Source organism: Artemia franciscana, chromosome 3 (genome assembly GCF_032884065.1).
Source record: "Artemia franciscana chromosome 3, ASM3288406v1, whole genome shotgun sequence".
NCBI lineage: Eukaryota > Metazoa > Arthropoda > Branchiopoda > Anostraca > Artemiidae > Artemia > Artemia franciscana.
In genome coordinates, this window is record NC_088865.1 from 43,880,413 (window position 1) to 43,902,997 (window position 22,585).

At 37.2% G+C, this 22,585-nt stretch overlaps 1 protein-coding gene across 3 annotated transcripts in view; it reads right to left on the reverse strand.

Annotated features, from left to right (window-relative positions):
- LOC136025301 (uncharacterized) overlaps positions 1 to 22,585 on the reverse strand; it is a 68,478-nt gene that overhangs the window by 32,805 nt on the left and 13,088 nt on the right. Inside the window, exon 1 of one of the 3 annotated variants that reach the window (XM_065701198.1) lies at positions 3,932 to 3,992. The exons of 1 other annotated variant lie outside the window; for it this stretch is intronic. The gene's annotated coding sequence lies outside the window, so the exon portion shown is untranslated. Of the gene's footprint in view, positions 1 to 3,931; positions 3,993 to 22,585 lie in introns of those variants that run through there. One more of the 3 variants, XM_065701199.1, reaches the window with a different exon arrangement.

The following is a 22,585-nucleotide window of genomic DNA, read 5'->3' on the forward strand; positions in this document are numbered from 1 at the left end:
CAATGGGCCTCCCCGAATCTGAGGCCTCTCCCTCATATTTAGAATATTTTTATTATTTTTAGAATATTAGAATATTTATAGGTGCATTTGCGCAAAGCAAATGCATCTAAATGTGTAATTTCATTGTTAAAGCACTGTTATAAAAATATGAAATAGAAAGTGGAGGGTTGGTATCCCATCTGAAATTTCAAACAAGAGCGAATATAGTATTCAGCTAAGCAAAAAGCAATTAAAGTGAGTAAAATATTGGGGAGGGGCCAATGTAAAAAGGTGCTATTAATTGAAAAAAGTGATAAATATGTTCTAAGAAAAGAGTAAAACAAGAAAAAAACAGGGAAAGACTGTGCCATAAAAAATCTAGGGGCCCCTAGTTCCCTCTGGATCCACCAGTGCATTGATTCATTGTCTGTCATTAGTCAAATTTCGATCAACCCTTAGCTTTATGACTATCTACCTTAGTTCTGCCCTAGTTTGGTTGAATGATAGACTATCTAAAAACATGTGAAAATGAAATCATTTTTATACGATCCTGAAAAAGGCTTATGCCAGCTTTGCCTTTCACTCAAACTATCAACTGTCTCGGCTTTTTTTTGCATTTAGCCATGAATCGGCGGAGACTTGATTTTAACTAAAAAATCAGGGTCCTCCTCAGCCCCCTTAAAATTTAAGCTAAAGTTTATTAGTTTACCAAAAATAGGGAAAAACATATTTGTCATGGGTATAGGCTGAAGAAGGAATATAGGACCTATACCTACAAACAAAAAGAAAACTAATATAATGTAGAGATTTTAGTGAGGATGAATTCTACTTTCTAATGACGTCTATTGTGCATATAGCCAAAATATTTTATTGGTTTTCTTCTACAGTTCACTATCATTAAAATGTCCTGGTGACGCTTTTTATGACACTTGGTATTAAGCAAGTGACATATAGCGATCACAAATTCTGTCAGTCTGTCTGTCGGTCCCGGATTTGCTACTTTAGGCACTTCCAGGTAAGGTAGGACGGTGAAATTTGGCAGGCACATCAGGAACCGGACCAGCTTAAATTAGAAATAATTGTTTTCCCGATTTGACCATCTGGGGGGGGGGTTCGGGGGACCAGTTCATTCGGAAAAAATAGAAAAAATGAAGTATTTTTAACGAAAGAGTGATGCGATCTTAATGAAATTTGATTTTTGGAAGGATATAGCGTCTCAGAGCTTTAATTTAAAATTCCGACCAGATCCAGTAGCATTGGGGTGAGTTGGAGGGGGAGCCTAAAATCTTGGAAAACGCTTAGAGTGGAGGGATCGGGATGAAAATTGGTGGGGAAAATAAGCAGAAGTACTAGATACGTGATTGACATAACCGGAATGGATCTCATCTATTTGGGGGAGGGGGAGGAGGGTTAATTCATAAAAATTACAAAAAATGAGGCATTTTTAACTTACGAAGGAGTGATCGGATCTTAATGAAATTTCATATTCAGAAGGACCTCGTAACTCAGATCTCTTACTTTAAATCCCGACCGGGTTCAGAGTCATTAGGGGGGGGAGTTGGTGGGAACCGGATCCGCTCTGGATCAGGCGACGAATGGGGGAGTTGGGGGGACCTAAAATCTTGGAAAACACTTAGAGTGAAGGGATCGGGATGAAACTTGGTGGGAAAAATAAGCAGAAGTCCAAGCGTGATTGACATAACAGGAACGGATCCGCTCTATTTGGGGGAGCTGGAGGGGTTAATTCTGAAAAAATAGAAAAAATGAGTTGTTTTTAACTTGCGAAGGAATGATCGTATCTTAATGAAATTTCATATTTAGAAGGACCTCGTAACTCAGATCTCTTATTTTAAATCCCGATTGGATCCAGCGTAATTGGGGGGAAGGGGACCGGAAACCTTGGAAAACACTTAAAGCGGAGAGATTAAAATGAAACTTGGTGGAAGGAACAAAAACATGTCCAAAATACGTGACTGACATAATTGGACTGGATCTGGGGGGGGGGAGTAATTCGGAAAAACTAGAAAAAGTTAGATATTTGTAAATTACGAACGGGTGATCAGCTCTTAATGAAATTTGATATTTAGAAGGATCCTGTGCTTTAAAGCTATTATTTTATATCCCGACCAGATCTGGTGACATTGGGGGGAGTTGGAAGGGGATACTGGAATTCGTGGAAAACGTGAAAATTGAGGTATGTTTATCTAACGAATGGGTGATCTGATCTTAATGAAACTTGATATATAGAAGGCTCTTATGCCTCAGATACTCCATTTTCAATCCGAATCGGATCTGGGGACATAGGAGGCTGGAGGGGGGAAACAGAAATCTTGGAAAACGCTTAGAGTGGAGAGATCGGGATGAAACTTGATGGGAAGAATAAGCACAAGTTTTAGATATGTGATTGACATAATTGAAACGGATTTGTTCACTTTGGAGGAGCTGGGGGATATTGATTTGGAAAAAAATGTGGAAATGAAATTTGATATTTAGAAGGAACTTTTGTCTCATAGCTCTTATTTCAAATTCCTACCAGATCTGTTGACATTGGCAGGAATTGGAGGGGGAAACCGGAAATCTTGGAAAACGCTTAGAGTAGAGAAATCGGAATGAAACTTGGTGGGTAGAATAAGCTAATGTCGTAGATACGTGGTTGACGTAACCGTACTGGATCCACTCTCTTTGGGAGAGTTAGGGGGTGGGTTTCAATGCTTTGGCGATTTTGGTGCTTCTGGACGTGCTAGGACGATGGAAATTGGTAGGCGTGTCCGGGAGCTGCACAAATTGACTTGATAAAGTACTTTTCCCCGATTAGACAATCTGGGAGGCTGAAGGGATACGAAAAAGTAGAAAAAAGAGGTATTGGTAACTTACGCGTGGGTGATCGGATCCTAATGACTTTTGATATTTAGAAGGATCTCTTGACTCAGAGCTCTTATTTTATATCCCGACCTGCATTATGTCTCGGATTTTCCTTTTAAAGCAATCTATTGCTTCTTAGAAATTTGCTAGAGCTCATACCATATGAGCTCTTGGCTCGTCCGGCCTCGTCACAAGTGCCATATCAGCTCTTAGCTCTTGTTTTTATTATTGTTTTGTATGATAGAAATACGGCTTAGTCTTTGTCGTTATTTAAAATCCCTTCCCCCTAAGACCGTCGTATTTTCATGACTTTCTTGTTATTTTTTTGTATGTTCTTTTTATTTCAATTGTCTCTTGAAGTGCCACTCTCCTGTAAAAATTTTTCTGTATAATTGGAGGTTACGCATGAGCAAAAAATAGCTGAAAAAAATATAGATCAATCAGGCTAAGTCAGGGTTGCCAACTGGACACATTTTGCGTCAAAAGGAACAGGTTCCCATTAGCCTGGACGCAATGACATAAATGGGCAAAAAAGCGATACATTAAAAAAAAATTGGACATAAAAGGATAAAAAAGGAACACATTTGGTAAATTTATGACATAAAAAAAATTCCCAACTGGATATGTATTTTCACTCTCATTTTTTAAACGTCCCTTTTCACCAAAGTACTATTTTACCTGGCTTTGTTTTTTATTTATTTTGATTTTTTTTAGCATCCAGGTTTCACTAGAGATTTCACAAGTAAAGGATTTGCTCCAAAATAAAGAATTTACATGTTTATATGACTATTCTGCTTTCACACTAAGTCATTCTGTACAAATTTTTTGTATAGTTATTTTTCATTTTCGTTATGATTTGATGCCAACTGGCCACTTTGAACGGCATTTCCGAAGCATCTTATGCTTCGGAAAACAAGGGGTAAAAAAAAATAAATAACTTGTCGTTATGAGATTTCAGGATGGACACATTTTGGCTAAAAAGGATACATTTTGGATGCTAAGGGGTCACATTCATGGACCAAAAAGTAGGTAACCCTGTGCTAGGTGCCTTAGTGTGCCGCTGAGCGTTAATACGAAATTAGGCACTTACTCTTGAGGAACTAATCCTTCAAATCTATTAAACATTCGCTTTCTTATAGGAAACTGACAATAAGACAGAAAAAAGAAACAGACATTAAATCTTTGTTTAGAGAAACATCATGTCAGCGAAATTTAATATTTGTAATTGGACCTAGTACGGCTATGAATATATATAGACAAAATAAATTTTAAGATTCGTAATAGCTTTGACTATTTCGTAGGCTACTATTTCTGACTCACTGCTCAGAAATGATCCTAATACATTTATTTAATCGAACAACAGTATGCTTTAAGGTTTTGTTTTAGAATTGGGTAGAGTGCAATTAAAACCCTTGATAAAATATAGCAGGTCTACGCACACAGTCTTTTGCCAAAGACCCAGTTTTTTTCAATGGTTTAAAGCGTTTTCAGAAGGAAGAGAGTAGACTTATCACATAGTGGAAAGCCTTCATATTCAAGAATCGACTGAATCCACAAAATATCGACTGAATCCAGGGTCTTTTGTGTTCAACTCGTCAGTTGACAGTCAGAATAATCAGGATAGAGTTGAGACTGACTCATATTACTGTTCAACAAATGTCGACCAAACGTTTGGAGAAGAGAAAAATGGTTCCAAAAAGCCTTTAAATAATTTCTGAGACCATACTGGCTAATCATGTCTAAGAAAAATTGCAAAGAAGAGAGAAACGAGGACAATAACAGCTAGAGAAAAATACTGAAAAATAATTATGCAAATATTTCAGTTGAGACCTTCACTCAACCGTCATCAGTGCAGAACAAAAAAAAAGAAGAAAAAAAAAATATAAACAGATAAAAGTCCAAGGGGCAATATAAAAACCAAACCTCAAAACAAACACTAAAACTAAAATAAGGACTCTTTCGAAGCAATGACGAACGTTTTTTTTCAAACAATTCGAGGTAACAAACTGTATCAAACAGTGTGTGGTAATAAACTGTAAGTAAGGAGTGACCTGGCTCAATATTAACCGAAACTGTAAAAAGTAGAATTTTGATACCAACTGATGCATAAAAAGAATTGTATTTTATGATAATTTTAAATATATAAGTTTCATCAAGTTTTCTATTACCCGGAAAAGTTACGAACCTGAGAAAATTTGCCTTATTTTTGAAAATTGGGGAAAACCCCCCTAAAAGTCATAGAATCTTAATGAAAATCAAACCATTAGATTTAGCGTATCAAAAAACCCTATTATAGTAGTTTCAAGCATATATCTGCAAAAATGTGGAATTTTCTATTTTTTACCAGAAGAAAGATCATTGATGCGTGTTTTTTCCCCTGGGATAGTCGGATCGACCCAGTGGTCCTAGAATGTCATGTAAGGGCTCATTTATACGGGAAATGGAAGTTTTAGTGGACTTTTTAAGTGACCAAAAATTTGGAGGGCAACGTGGCTCCCTCCCACGCTCATGTTTTCCCAAAGTCACCCGATCAAAATTTTGAGATAGCCATTTTGTAAGCATAGTTACTCACAGTCCCCAGGGGAAGGGCTGAAAGTTAGGAACTTTGCCCATTGTTTACATATAGTATTGGTTATTTGGAAGGATACAGATGTTTTCTTAAGGGATTTTTCTGGGAGGGGGCGAGGGTTAAGTGGGAGGATACTTCACATGGAAGAATTTTTCCCGGGAGAAGGGAATTTAAATGAGAACTTTAGCGTATAAAGTAAGGTATTGACACAGGGGAGAACCCCTTCATATATGTAATAATTTTTGTTTATCTAAAGTTTTAATGTTGCTCCTTACTTTCAGTTATAAAAACTTGTTTTTTATTTAATAAAATTATGATACTAGGTTTTGTCAGTTGAATTTCATGCTCATCGCACTCGGAAACTACTACTACTACTAACAACCCACTGTAGCACCAATCCACCTGAGGCCAACACAGCTACAAATGCTCCTCCTCCATCCTAATCTAATTAAAGCCCCCCTCTTTACAGCCAAGGAAGTTCCCTTACCTTCAAATATTGCTTTATGACATCCTCCCATCCTTGGTCAGGACGACCTTCTTTCCATTTAGCCCTAGGAAAAATTAAGAACCACTGGAAGTAATCTCAAACTGCTCGTTCCACATACAGTCACGAATCAACGACATATTGCTACGGGTAAACGTAACTACACCGATTTATAATTTATTAATGGTGAAATTTCTTCAAAACTCGCTTTGGCTTTTCAAAAAGTCAGGAATTACAGTGTTTAATTTGCACTGCCTATCCTTTGTGCAATTTACATGCATTGCATAATCTACTTTTCATAATAGTCACCAATAATAGTACAATTCTCACGGGATGGCCAACAGGTCAATGTATACAAACATAATGAACATGTGTAAAAAATTAGTATATCAATAATGTGAGTAAATGCATCTGGACCACAACGTAAAAGTTTCATAGAAAAGTTCACAGACTAGTTAGTAAAAACCTCACTCCTTTTTTATAGTTTGATTCATGGTTCAATGAATGTATCCATGGGTAAACTATTATTGGCACAAGTAAAGTTTGCAAAGCACTTGTTTTTCATCAATTCCTGTTTAATTTTCTTGCTAATTATGGCCGCTAGTATCCTTTTTATTTTACTTACGGTTTCATTGTCTATTACGACATTATTTTTACATACTCGCGCATACCCATTTATGTACCACTTGAATTGTCTTGAAATGCTTCTCGCGCATATCCACTTCTATATCACTTGAATTTTCTCGGTACTCGAAAGAAATTTAACTTCTGACTATCATAGCAATGTAGGCATACATATCCAATAGTACTACCATTAACATTTGTTTCATAATTCAAAAATTTCTCTTTCCCGACATTCAATGCTACTATAACACCATCATGTACACACGCGATGTTTCAAAATTGAAGTTAGGTTAGTCTTCTGTCTTTTAATTCTCTAGAGACCGTCGAATGTCAAAACTTCAAATAGTACCAATTATCAAGTCTTGTGAGAGGTTTTGATAGACAGCTTCCTTTGGAGAGACAGTAATATATTTGGTTGGGTCTTGCAAAGCTTGGTTACCGACCAAGGGAGAAGAGAAAATGAGCAAAAGAGCACTATGATTCTCAAATGCAAAATGCCCATGTATATTAAACTGGGACGGCATGCACAGAGTGCATTTGAAAATTTTTTGTTTTTTCTACCTTTTTTTCCTAGGGATAGGCTAATTAAAATACCTCAGTTGATTAATTCGAAACTAAACACCAAAGTTAGTTGAAAGCTTTCTTCGAGGATTCTCAGAAAACCAAAGTTTTCTTACGAATTGAAAATAAAATAACTGAAAGTAAGGAGTGACATTAAAACTTAAAACGAACAGAAATTACTTCGTATATGAAAGGGACTGCTTCCTCGTGAACGCCCCGCTCTTTACGCTAAAGTTTTTTACTGTTTTAAAAATAGAGTTAAGAGAAAGAGTCGGACTTTAGCGTGAAGAGCGGGGCGCTGATGAGGAAGCAGCCCCTTTCATTTTTGAAGTAATTTCTGTTCGTTTTATGTTTTAATGTCACTCCTTACTTTAAGTTAAAAAACACTTGTTTTTATTTAATTTAATTTCTGAACGTTTTTTGAATTAATTCATGTTTTGATTTATGCTCTCCGCAGATGAATAATTAAAACGAAATTTGCGTTTTTTTTTTGGCTAAATGGTTTTCTCATAGTTTTGATCGAATTCTTGAGAAAAAAAAAGAAGCGCGGATGGAGGTCTAGTTGCCCTCCGATTTTTTGGTTACTTAAAAAGGCAACTAGAACTTTTATTTTTTTTGAATGTTTTTATTAGTAAAATTATTAGTAAAAATAAATGTTATTAGTTAAAGATATACGCAACTTACAAATTAGCTTATGTAAAGAAACTTCTGTATTTTCATATTTTTATTACATATATGAGGAGGTTCACCCCCTCGTCAGTACCTCACTCTTCACGCTAAAGCTTAAATTTTGTCCCAGTTTCTTAAGAATGACCCCTTAATAACAAAAGCCGTAGAATAAATAGTTGAAATTTCTAAAAATACTTTAGCGTAATGAGCGAGGTATTAGGAGGAGGAGAGCCCCTCATATGCGTAATAATTTCTGTTCCTTTTAACATAAATTATTACGGAATATTTACAGGAATTAATATTTACAGAAAATAATAACAGGAATATTCTGTTCCTTTCAGTTGAAAAACTTTGTCATATTTATTTTTCATTGTTTTTTTAAATAATGCTAGAAAATCCTGCGCTCCCTTCATGGAAATTTTCTTCCCCCATGACAAATTCATCCAAGAAAAGTTCCCCCGACATATCCCCCTCTTCTCAACCCCTGCCCCCAACCAAATGAAAACGCCCCAGAAAACGTCTGTACACTTCCCAATAACCATTACTATATGTAAGCACTGGTCAGTGTTAGTAATTTGTAGCCCCTCCCACGGGGATTGTGGGGGAGTAGGTCATCCCAAAAAACATAGTTGTAAGGATTTTCAACTACGCTGAATAAAATGGCTATCTCAGAATTTTGATCCGATGACTTTAGGAAAATAATTAGCGTGCGATGGGGGCCTAGGTGCCCCCCGATTTTTTGGTCAATTAGAAAGGACATTAGAACATTTCATTTCCGTTAGAATGATCCCTCTCGCAACATTCTAGGACCACTGGGTCGATACGATCACCCCTGGAAAAAAACACAACAACAAAAAGAACAAACAAATAAACACGCATCCGTGATCTGCCTTCTGACAAAAAACACAAAATTCCACATTTTTAAACAGTTCGTGGTAACGAGCTGTAGTAAGGAGCAACCAGGCTCAATAGTACCCAAAACTCTAAAAAAATGGAATTTTGATACCAATAGTTATATCAAAAGAATAGCATTTTAATGCTGGTTTTAAATATATAAGTTTCATCAAGATTAGTCTTGCCCATCAAAAGTTACGAGCCTGAAAAAATTTGCCTCATTTTAGAAAATAGGGGGAACACTCCCTAAAAGTCATACGATCTTAACAAAAATCACACATCAGATTCAGCATATCAGAGAACTTTGTTGTGGAAGTTTCAAGCCCCAATCTATAAAAACGTGGAATTTTGCATTTTTTGCCAGAAGACAAATCACGGATGCGTGTTTATTTGTTTTTTTCCCCAGGGGTGATCGTATCGACTCAGTGTTCCCATAATGTCGCGAAAGGGCTCATTCTAACGGAAATGATAATTTCTAGTACCCTGTTTAAGTGACCAAAAAATTGGAGGGCACCTAGGCCCCTTCCCACGGTCATTTTCCTCCAAAGTCATCGGATCAAAACACTGAGATGGCCATTTTATTCACCATAGTCCAAAAACCCAATAACTATGTCTTTGGGGACGACTTATTCCCCCGCAGTCCCCGTGGGAGGGGCTGCAAGTTACAATCTTTGACCTGTGTGTACATATAGTAATGTTTACTAAGAAGTGTACAGACGTTTTCAGGGGGATTTTTTTGGTTTGGGGGGATATTTGAGGGGGGAGGGTTACCGGGGAGGATTTTTCCATGGATGAACTTCTCATGGGGGAAGATACTTTCAATGGAGGGGGCGCAGGATTTTCTAGCATTATTTAAAAAAAACAATGAAAAAATAAACATGAAAAGTTTTTTTTTCTACTGAAAGTAAGAAGCAGCATTAAAACTTAAAACGAACAGAAATCGTTACGCATCTGAGGGGTCTACCTCCTCGTAATATCTCGCTCCTTACGCTATAGCATTTTTTGTAATTTCAACTATTTATTCTACGGCCTTTGTGATTCAGGGGTCATTCTTAAGGAATTGGGACAAAATTTAAGTTTTAATATCAAGAGCGAGGTATCGACGAGGGGTGAGCCCCCTCACATACGCAATAAAAACATACGAATATTGAAGTTCGCTACGTAATTTAATTCGTAAGCTACGTATATTTTTTACTTATGAAAACGTTCGTAAAAAGTTAAAAGTTATAGTTGCCTTTTTAAGTAATCAAAAAATAGGAGGGCAACTAGGTCTCCTCCCTCGCTCCTTATTTCTCAAAATCTTCCGATTAAAACTGTGAAAAAGCCATTTAGCCCCAAAAAATTAATATGCAAATTTCGTTTTAATTATATATATGTAGAGAGTCAAGATCAAACCATGCATTAATTCAAAGACGTCCAGAAATTAAACAAAAAAAAACAAGTTTTTTTAAATGAAAGTAAGGAGCGACATTAAAACTTAAAACGAACAGAAATTACTCCGTATATGAAAGGGGCTTTTCCTCCTCAACGACCCGCTCTTTACGCTAAAGTTTGCCTCTTTCTCTTAACTCTACATTTTAAAACAGTAAAAAACCTTAGCGTAAAGAGCGGGGCGTTGAGGAGAAAAAGCCCCTTTCATATACGGAGTAATTTCTGATCGGTTTAAGTTTTAATGTCGCTCCTTACTTTCACTTAAAAAAACTTTTTTTTTGTTTAATTGTAGATAGGAGCTTGAAACTACAGTAGGATTCTCTGATACGCTGAATCTGGTGGTGTAAATTTCGTTAAGGTTCTATGACTTTTACGGGTTGTTTCCTCCTCACCTGTGCTTCCAAACTTAAGTCTCTAGATTACGCACGAAAAATGCAGGATCAAAAATCCGTCGGCAATCCTTCAATTCGTCGCAATCCAAGTTTCTACCACCAGTCACGATCCGGTAGGGCAACGGGGAAGAAGCTACGGGGTTCTGCTCCACCTCAAGGTTTGTCGCTTGACCTAAATCTCTTGACTTGTCTAGTTCTTCACCGTACCGCATTATTAGGTATTTTGGATATTTACATCTACCAAGCTCCAAATACTTTTTACAAAGGTGCTGTCTATGTGTGGTAACACTTTTAAGATGTATACCTCGCTTTGATTTAATTTTCCTCATGATTTCGGCTTTGTGTGCACAACTTTACTGAAGACTCCTGACTATTTCTTATTTCTAGGTTTCTCCATTGCATTGAACTAATTTATGAAAATTTCACACTCTATTAACGAGCAGGTGATTATACCAGCTTGTCATTTTGGTCTCTAGGGGGTATTATCGGCGATCTGAAAAGATTCTTTCTGGCAACCGACTTGTAAAAATTTCAGGTAGCTGAATATATTCTAGGGGACTGTTAGAAAACAGGAAAATAAATCGAAAAATGGTTCCAACCATATTACAGGTTATTGTCTTCTGCTCATGATAGTACCGATTTTGTTCTAAAAGCAATATCCTTTATCGAGTATACTTGTGAAAAAGACCTAGACATTTTCTAAGATTTCTAAGCAATTAGAGGAAATAGAGCAAAATCCTTTCAAACATTTTGTAGCATTTTTAAGAAGCTATGGCCTGATATTAAAAGCGGCATCTTCCGCCAATGAATACTTGAGTACTTTTTAAATATAAATTTTCAATTTAACATGGGATTTTCGAGTTCCATCAGTTCACTTAATCACGGCCTTAAAAACAATTAAGATGTAAACGTTTATTCTTCCGATGCAGAAATAATACTGAAGTGGTTGGTATGATCCCTCAAGTCACGCAAGATTACGTCACCCTCAATAAATTTAATAAATCACGCAAGGGAAGCAATGCGCCTTGAGGGAATCGTCGTTGAACTTCTTCGTCATCGTTCATTGCTTCTATTCATTTCAGAACTTCGTTTACTTTAGAAAGAAAGGAGTAGTGGCTATGTGTGTGCCTAAGACCAGTGCGCCCTCATTTCTAGAATATAATTTTTTGTGGCAGGGGTATTCTTATTAACTTTGGAGTAGGCCCATTTGATCAGAAATTGAAACTTGTAGTTCTTTTTTTAAGAATCAAAAGTGATCAATGGGCTATTAGCCAAACACCCCACCTTCCCAAGAGACTTTCAATCAAAGTTTTAAGTCAGCCACTTTGTTCAAAATAGTTCAAAGGGCAAGAACCTCCCACTCGGTCCCAGGGTAATGGCCATCAGTACACTTTTCATTTTTATCTAACGCCATTTTCGAGGGGAGTCAGGCCTTTTTTTTTAAATCACCATAAATTCCCTTTCGCAATATACTTTTATTTTTAAGACAAACCGATATAATAGCTACCATTCCTGAATCAGTGGCAGATGAAATTTTTTTTTTAATTAGGCAGTTTTTTTTAAAGACACGTTTATTAACTTTTGGTTACTATGGGCTGTGGTTCGCTCTTTACTAGGTTGCAACTGCTGCTGCAACCATGCTCTTCGTTAGCTCTACAGTCCTTGAAGCTAAAGACAGCCCCAAAGAAAATATCTAGTTACCGCTTATGTACCTTTTAAGCTTAGAACGCAGCAGATATGTTGAATTGAATAGAAAACACAAATAAAGAGTATTCAGTGGGAGATTTCGCCAGTACTTATAAACTCACAATGACAAATATATACTACAGGGTTTTGTGGTCCAGCTAAGGGTGTGGGAGGGGGGACTCCCTGCTCTGAAAAGCCAAGGTCTTTGGAACTCCTCGGAACTTTAGGTGTCTATAGAGTCTTAATTTAGCTTATTTGTCCACGTATGTCGGCATACTGGACGATTTTGTCGGCCCACTATTTATTTTCCCTTACAAACTCAAAACCCTAGCTTCGACTCTGACGGGGTTGTCGAAGCTCAATTCTATAATTAAAGCTTTAGATTAGTTTCCTCCATGTCGCAGTGATAAATTTCTATTTAAAGATATATTTGTCTTGTTAAACCAGTTCTTACTGCTTGCCATGTATCATATAGGTAACAACTTGATTTCTGTCTATATATCGGATTGCACAATTACTAATTGTGGCAAAATACAACAAAACTGGATTCTACCTTTCTTAACAAAGAATCCGTAAACACGGTAAACAGCTGACAAAACCAGCCGTCACAGGCTTCAGTAATGGAATTAAATACAAAAATTGAGCTTTCCAATTAAAAGTTAAGAGCAACATCAGAGGTTATCCATAACAATTAACTTTAAATCAGCAGAGAAATGGGGGGGGGGGGTACTACTAGCACTGGTACTGCTACTACTACCACTTACCATTACTACCAATAGTACCACTGCTACTATTATTTCTACCGCTACAAACACTTAAACCTTACAATAAAAGTTTATCAGTGCATTGCATAAAGCTTTTTGAATTTGTAGCAAGTATCACCAGTTGTCTTTCCCTTAACTCTTAATTTTGACTCTTTCTCTTAGCTCTACTTTTTAAAACAGTCAGAAACTTTAGCGTAAAGAGCGGGGCATTGAGGAGGAAAAGCCCCTTTCATATACGGAGTAATTTCTGTTCGTTTTAACTTTTAATGTTGCTCCTTACTTTCATTTAAAAAAAACTCTTTTTTTTATTTAATTTCTGGACGTTTTTGAATTAATGCATGTTTTGATCTTGGCTCTCCGCAGATAAATAATTAAAACAAAATATGCATATTAATTAATTGCAATTAATCGGAAGATTTTGTGAAAAAAGGAGCGAGGGAGGAGGCTCAGTTGCCCTCAAATTTTTTGATTACTTAAAAAGGCAACTAGAACTTTTAATTTTTTACAAACGTTTTGATTTGTAAGAAATATACGTAACTTACGAATTAAGCTACGCAACGAACTTCTATATTCTAATGTTTTTATTCCGTATATGAGGGGGTTCAACCCTCGTTGATACCTCGCTCTCTACACTAAAACTTACATTTTGTCCCAATTCCTTAAGAATGACCTCTGAATCACAAAGGCCGTAGAATAAATAGTTGAAATTACTAAAAATACTTTAGCGTAAAGAGTGAGGTATAACGAGGAGGTAAACCCCTCATATGCGCAATAATTTTTGTTCGTTTTAAGTTTTGATGCTGCTCCTCACTTTCAGTAGAAAAAACTTTTCATATTTATTTTTTCATTGTTTTTTTTCAAATAATGCTAGAAAATCCTACGCCCCCTTCATTGAAATTCTCTTCCCCCATGAGAAGTTCCTCCATGGAAATATCCTCCCACATAACCCCCCAAACTCTCCCCCCTAAAGCAAGAAAAGAAATCCCCCTGAAAACGTCAGTACACTTCCCAGTAACTGTTATTATATGTAAACATAGGTCAAAGTTTGTAAATTGCAGCCCCTCCCACAGGGACTGCGGGAGAGTAAGTTGTCCCTAAATACATAGTTGTTAGGTTTTTCGACTATGATGAACAAAATGGCTATCTCAGAGTTTTGATCCGGTAGCTTTTGGAAAAAATTAGCGTGGGAGGGGGCCTAGGTGCCCTCCAATTTTTTTGGTCACTTATAAAGGGCACCAGAACTTGTAATTTCTGTTAGAATGAGCCCTCTCGCGACACCCTAGGATCAATCAGTCGATACGATCACCCCTGGGAAAAAAACTAACAAAAATCAAATAAACACGCATCCGTGATCTGTCTTCTGGCAAAAAATGTGAAATTCTACATTTTTGTAGATAGGGGCTTGAAACTTCTACAATAAGGTCCTCTGATACACTGAATCTGATGGTGTGATTTTCGTTAAGATTGTACGACTTTTAAGGGGTTTCTCTCCCTATTTTCTAAAATGAAGCAAATTTTCTCAGTCTCGTAACTTTCAATTGAGAATTGAATTGAATAACTCAGGTATTCAATTGAATAACTGATCTTGATGAAACTTATATATTTAATTTCAGCATTAAAATGCGATTCTTTTGATGTAACTATTGGTATCAAAATTAAATTTTTTAGAGTTTTGGTTACTATTGAGCCGGGTTGCTCCATACTACAGTTCGTTACCATGAACTGTTTGACAATAGAGCATGTTTCATTATGTAACTGGGGCTGGTATGTAATTTGGCTCGAGTGGCCTCCATTTTCGAAAAAAATCGCTTTATCTTAGCCTCTATGTGATGATGACAATGTGCATCTTGCTGAATCGTTGCGGCCTGTCCAAACAGTGGTAAAATTCATATATTATTTGCAAGACTACTGTACAAGCCACCTTAGCTTTCTGTCAATATTTGCGACTATCAAAATGCTACCAAATGAATATTCGCAAGAAGATAGGAACTGACAAGACTCGGAATACGAATCCAGGCTGATGGTGGAAGATGTACCTACCTAGTATTTTTTCCTTCTGAATTCAAACTCCACTTATATGTCCAAATTCTGCTATTATACACAAGTTCCACTCATGATAAAAAAACACTCTCATAATTTTGACTACTTTCTTTTTATTGTGACTAATATAATTTCAAGCAATTAAATATATTTTAGACATAACTTTTCCAACAGCAGAGATATTTTGCAAGGCAATGATTTTTTCCTTTCTTTCAAGACTTAAGGCCGTGATTAAGTGAACTAATGGAACTCGAAAATCCCATGTTAAGTTGAAAATTTATATTTAAAAAGTACTCAAGTATTCATTGGCGGAAGATGCCGCTTTTAATATTAGGCCATAGCTTCTTGAATATGCTACAAAATGTTTGGAAGGATTTTACTCTATTTCCTCTAATTGCTTAGAAATCTTAGAAAATGTCTAGGTCTTTTTCGCAGGTGTACTCTATAAAGGATAATGCTTTTCGAACAAAATCGGTTATATCATGAGCAGAAGACAATAACCTGTAAGATGATTGGAACCATTTTTCGATTTACTTTCCTGTTTTCTAACAGTCCCTTAGAATATTTTCAGCTACCTGAAATTTTTACAAGTCGGTTGCCAGAAAGAATCGTTTCAGATCGCCGATAATACCCCATAGAGACCAAAATGACAAGCTGGTATAATCAGCTGTTTGTTAACAGAGTGTGAAATTTTCATAAATTACTAGCTGGTGGTGCACTTCGCGCACCCCCAAGCCCCCCCTCGAGCGCGTAAGTCGTTACGCGCCATATTAGTTAAGCGCCATTGTAGTTGTGTCCCTGCGTCCCACCTGTGAATATAGATAGATTTATATATGTGTTTCAAACTACGTAAAAATTGCGAATATACAACATTCTTGGCTTTCCCATTGTCTGTGCATATACAAAGCCGTATGTACTAATAATGACGTCATATGCAAACGATCTTTTTACAAACAAACAAACATGCATACACACAACTCGTTTTTATATAGATAGATAGATAGATAGATACAATACAAATTAACTGCGTAAAACTTGCGAATATACAACATTCTTCGCTGTCCAATTGTCGCTGCATATAAATAGATTGTCAGGTTTACCGACCCTCGAACATGCAACGTACAATTGTCCATGGGATAAACAATCAGTATTAAGATCTATACCACATTTTTCTAATGATTGACCTTGAGCTTTGTTAATGGTGATTGCAAATGCTAATCGAATTGGGAATTGCAATCTTTTAAATTGAAAAGGCAGATCCGTTGGAATCATGGGAATGCGAGGAATAAGAACAGCCTCACCCTCAAAAGGTCCTGTCAAGATTGTGGCCTCTATTAGGTTTTCCATTGTTTTTTTTACGGCAAGTCGCGTGACAATGCAAAGCTTTGGTGGGTTGATATTTCTTAAAAGTATTATTGGTACGCCTATTTTTAGTTGTAGCACGTGTGGTGGAAACCCTGAAAGATCCACGGAATTTAAAAATTCAGATGGATAATTAACCGCTTCATTTGGTTCCAAAACTGTGTCGACTGACTTGTAAAGGACTGCCTGGTCTCGAATCTTGGTCAAAACAATATTGTTGATTTCGTGGACGTCTATATTTTTGGGTGTGAGAATCGCTCTTTCACTTAGCCATTTATTATTTTTATTATTTCTTAGAATATTCGGAAATACTTTTTCAATCAATTCATTTTTGGACGTCACTAAATTACAGAAATCAGCAGGTAGTTGTATACGTCCTGAAATTGAGTCTACTGGGAGCTTTCCGTTTCCAATTGCCAGCAATTGATCTGAAAATGTTTGACCAGAGTCATCGTTTTGCAATCGGACACGCATATTTGTAGTTAATTTTAATGTTTTTACGTGTTCCCATAAATTAGAATTGTTCAGGCAAGCATTCATTTCGTCTGCAGGAGTTGATCTAGGTATTATAGGTAATATTTGCCTGAAATCTCCCGCAAGCAATATTAATGTGCTGCCAAAGGGTTTCGACTTCCCTCGCAAATCTTTCAAGCATTGATCCAGAGCCTCGAGCAATTTTTTGTGTGCCATTGTGCACTCATCCCAAATAATAAGTTTGCATTGCTGCAATACTTTACCCATCCCAGATGATTTGGAAATATTGCACGTGGGAGTTTCTGTAGAATGCAAATTCAGAGGCAATTTCAAAGCGGAATGAGCAGTTCTTCCACCAGGCAGCAATGTTGCGGCTATTCCGGACGACGCAATTGCCAACGCTATATCATTTTTTGATCGAATTGATGCCAGAATCAGTTTTATCACAAACGTTTTACCAGTACCTCCTGGCGCATCCAAAAAGAAAATTTCTCCAACGTTGTTATCGACACAGTGCATTATCGTATCATAAATGTCTTTTTGTTCCGACGTTAACTTGGAAATGTTATTTTGTACATACGACAATAGATCACTCGTACTAACTTTGTTCACGATCCAATTCTACACATGTCGAAACAGCAGCGATACGGTTAGGTGAAGGCATTCCCAAATCCTGAAGAGGTTTGTTTGCCATACGTACGCACAAATCTTCTATAATAACTAAAGCGTAGTTATAAATTTCTGATGTAAAATCAAAAGTCATATCTGACGTCTCTAACTGTTTTCGATGGAGTATATTTTCGGACATTTTTGACTTATATTTTTCCCATAACTCTGTAGGAGCTGATGGAGAGCAAGTTGTTAAAATGATGCCAAACAAAGCACGAATTTGACTTGGGGTTGACGTTTCGCACGTGTCATTGATGCAGTTATCCCAGTGTTGGTCATTCTCCAATAAATTCAGAGCTTGGCATGCACTACGGTAAGTGTCATGTATAGTACCGTTTACAGTTCTCAAATACTCAAAGGATTTCGGACCGGGTACATTCACCAAAAGCAGGCGTAGAAAGAAGCATTCATGTTGATTGGGGTGAACGGTGTAGAGTCTTCCTATCGTGGTATCTCTGAAGATGGTAGGTTGGCCGTCGACTGACTTACCCTGTTTTCGACGTTCAAATACTTTATTTTTAGTATTCCACGTGTAATACGAAGGCACTTCAGTATTCAGCAGTTTTTTTGCAAAAGAATCATTTTTGCAAAGCGAAAAGAAAGCGGTTAACTTTGTATCCGGTGGATTCAGGGCTCTTTGTTGCACGTTGGTTTCCGAGAAATAAACACGTTGACCATTCTGTAAATGTACCGCTAAGTGAACAACAGCTGGACTACGTTCATGTATCGGAAATGAAAGAATTCGCCGAACAGCTTCATTACTGCTTATGTATCTTCCAGCCTGATATTGTACGATTTCGTCGATATCTTTGATTTCGGGCTGCAAGCCAAAAACTGCCATGTCACTGCCTTTGTTGACGTATTTACATATGTATTTGATTGCCTTTACGGAGTTACAGTATTCAACGTTTATGTGTGCATTAAATGTTTTTGATAATAATGGGGAATATGGAACAACCCACTGGTTATCTACTTCGATGGTGGTACCGTTACGCTTCTTTATTATTGCTGTTTTAGCGCCATCTTCAGTAGATCTTCTTCTATATTGTGGGTAACCATCATTGCCAGTAATTGTGCTGGATGCTAAAAGTCGAGGATATTGCTTTGTGCACCTTCCTTTGGCCATGCATGGTGAATTTTCGTTCAGTGTACCGCAAGGTCCATATATCATATTTTTTACAATAATATCATGTAACCCCTTATCGACATTTTCATCAGGTATTTCAGCGGAAATCACATCATCAATTTCGTTCGAAGTAATTTTTTATGTAGCCAGATTAGTATATGTGCGTGTGGCAAACCTCGTTTTTGCCATTCCACTGAGTACATCCAGCATCGCACTGACCCAAACACTTCAAGTTTTACTATGTAGTTTATCAGTGATTTCAACTTTTGCCGGAAGACACGGGCCGTAATGTCATGTCTATGAACCGCCGATTGTCCTTGAAGTAAAAGCTGCAGTATCTCGTCCCAAGATTGATTACATTTAAATGTAATAAATAAATTTGGACGACCATAGAGACGAACATACGCAAAAGCATCTTGAGCATATTCATGCATATGACGGGGACTGCCAGCATATGACGAAGGTAAAATTGTTAATCTTCCAACGTTTGTGGTATTACCGTCATTTATAACTGCATCTCGCAAATGAATGTATTTTTTAGAGCGGAGCTTGGTCTGATTCAGGTGGATATATAGCAAACGTTCTGATTCAATTTTAGCATACATATCAACGACGAATTTGTGAAACAATTCACAGCATTTTAAAATATAATTTTCTTCATCCTGCCGAATCATTAGTCTACAGAAATAATAATGCATTGCACTGCATTTCTTATTCATTTCTTTGTTAGTGGCTGGATTCATCAATTTAATATTAAAGTGATAGCCGTCGGCTCCATCCCAAAAAATGATAGGATATTGTAGGGCATCGTAGCATCGATGAGTTTCAGCAATTCTTAACAACTGAGCGTTACGCTTATGAAGAATAATATCTCGAGGTAAAAACTGATCACCGACCATAACGATTGCCACTTCGTCGATAGTTGGAGCATTGTATCTACGCACATGTTGGCCAGGAGGCGTTTTCTCAGCGGAAATAACAATTTTATGCGTATCAGTAGGCATCAAATCGATGGCTGTTTTGAACAGACGCACTAAATTATTATTTTCGTGGAAAAGATGTTTCAATTGGGAAACGATTGTCCTTTCAACGTTGGGAGAAATTTCGCAACGTGCATTCAATTCAGAATTTCTATCACTGATGAAGTACAATTGTAAAAATTTATGATTCTCGCCTGAGAATGGTAGAAGGAACCCTGCTCTATGATAAATTTGCCCTTTTACTTTGAAAGTAGACATAAATTGACCTGGATTTTCGATTTGGGCTCCAAACGACGTCATTTGGAAACATGAGATGTATTTTCTGATTTGTGACAAAAAACGCTTAGATTCTGACGTAGTTCCAGTAAGGAAAGTCTTCAATGGCTCTGGTGGTGCAGCCAATAGAGGAAGTTTAACTTTTCCTGAGGCGCAACACATTCCCATTGTTTCACCATTGAATTTCAAGGCCTTGCAATAGGGACAAATTTTAGACATTGTCCCGATTTGAACACATCTACTCAAGCTATAATCATCAACTGGGCTGTACCTGATTGCCAGGCGATAACTTTCAGGTTGCTCTGATTCCTCGGCACGCTTTCTTTTCTTACTTTCTCTATCAGCAGCAAGCCTGATTTCTTGCTGTTCTTGTGATTCCTCGGCACGCCTTCTTTTTTCACTTTCTCTTTTAGCAGCAAGTCTGGTTTCATGGTGCTCTGGTAGTTCCTCGGCACGCCTTCTTTTTTCACTTTCTCTTTTAGCAGCAAGTCTGCTTTCGCGTTGCTCTGGTAGTTCCTCGGCACGCTTTCTGTTCTTTCTTTCTCTATCAGCCTCAAGCCTGTTTCCTTGCTGTTCTTTTGATTCCTCGGCACGCTTTCCTTTCTGACTTTCTCTATCAGCAGCAAGTTTTTTGGCATAGACTCTTTGAGCATCTTCCTCGGCTGTTGCCATTGTAAGTTCATCAGTCATTTTAAAGTTAAACATTAATAGATTTCTACGTGAACACATGTCTTAAATATCTTTAATGACGTCACCGTCATAACAAAAATGACGACAACTAACTTCATGACGTCAGTCAACACACAAACATGACGTCACCTGACAGACACATCCACAGACAACTTATTTTTATATATATAGATAGATTTCAATGCAATGAAGAAATCTAAAAATTAGAAATAGTCAGGAGCCTTCAGTAAAGTTGTGCACACAAAGCCGAAATCATGGGGAAAATTAAATCAAAGCGAGGTATACATCTTAAAAGTGTTACCACACATAGACAGCACCTTTGTAAAAAGTATTTGGAGCTTGGTAGATGCAAATATCCAAAATACCTAATAATGCGGTACGCCGAAGAACTAGACAAGTCAAGAGATTTAGGTCAAGTGACAAACCTTGAGGCGGAGCAGAACCCTATAGTTTCTTCCCCGTTGCCCTACCGGATCGTGACTGGTGGAAGAAACTTGGATTGCGACGAATTGAAGGATTGCCGACGGATTTTTGATCCTGCATTACTCATGAGCGATCTAGAGACTAAAGTTTGGAAGCACAAGTGAGAGGGAAACAACCCCTAAAAGTCATGGAACCTTAACGAAATTTACACCATCATATTCAGTGTATCAGAGAATCCCACAGTAGAAGTTTCAAGCTCCTATTTACAATTAAACAAAGAAAAAAGTTTTTTAAGTGAAAGTAAGGAGCGACATTAAAACCTGAAACGATCAGAAATTACTCCGTATATGAAAGGGGCTTTTCCTCCTCAACGCCCCGCTCTTTGCGCTAAGGTTTTTTACTATTTTAAAATGTAGAGTTAAGAGAGAGAGTCAAACTTTAGCGTAAAGAGCGGGGCGTTGATAAGGAAAAGCCCCTTTCATATACGGAGTAATTTCTGTTCGTTTTAAGCTTTAATGTCGCTCCTTACTTTCATTTAAAAAAAACTTGGTTTTTTTTCTGGGCGTTTTTGAATTAATGCATGGTTTGATCTTGGCTCTCCGCATATAAATAATTAAAACGAAATTTGCATATTGATTTTTTGGGGCTAAATGGCTTTTTCATAGTTTTAATAGGAAGATTTTGAGAAAAAAGAAGCGAGGGAGGAGGCCTAGTTGCCCTCCAATTTTTTGATTACTTAAAAAGGCAACTATTACTTATAATTTTTACGAACGATTTCGTAAGTAAAAAATATAGGTAACTTACGAATTAAATTACGTAGTGAACTTCAATATTCGTATGTTTTTATTGCGTATATGAGGGTGCTCACATTTCGTCGATTCCTCGCTCTTCTAAAGCTGTCGTCGACACTAAAGCTGTTGAAATTACTAAAATACTTTAGCGTGAAGAGCGAGGTATTGCGAGGAGGTAAACCCATCATATGCGTAAATTCGTTTTAAGTTTTAATGCTGCTTCTCACTTTCAGTAGTAAAAAACTTTTCATATTTATTTTTTCATTGTTTATTTAAATAATGCTAGAAAATCCTGCGCCCCCTCAATTGAAAGTCTCTTCCCCCATGAGAAGCTCCTCCATGGAAAGATCCTCCCCGTTAACCCTCCCCTCTCAAATATCCCCCCCAAACCAAAAAAATCCTCCTGAAAACGTCTGTACACTTCCCTGTAACCATTACTACATGTAAATACAGGTCAAAGTTTGTAACTTGCAGCCCCTCCCACGGGGACTGCGGGGGAGTAAGGCGTCCCCAAAGACATAGTTATTGAGTTTTTCGATTATGGTGAATAAAATGGTTATCTCAGAATTTTGATCCGGTGACTTTGGGGAAAAATGAGCGTGGGAGGGGGCTTAGGTGCCCTCCAATTTTTATGATCACTTAAAAAGGGCACTAAAACTTTTAATTTTCGTTAGAATGAGCCCCTTCGCGACATTATAGGACCACTGAGTCGATACGATCACCCCTGGGAAAAAAAACAAATAAACACGCATCCATGATTTGTCTTCTGGCAAAAAATGCGAAATTCCTGATGCAAACCGTGATTTGTCCTGATGCAAACACGCATCCGTAATTTGTCT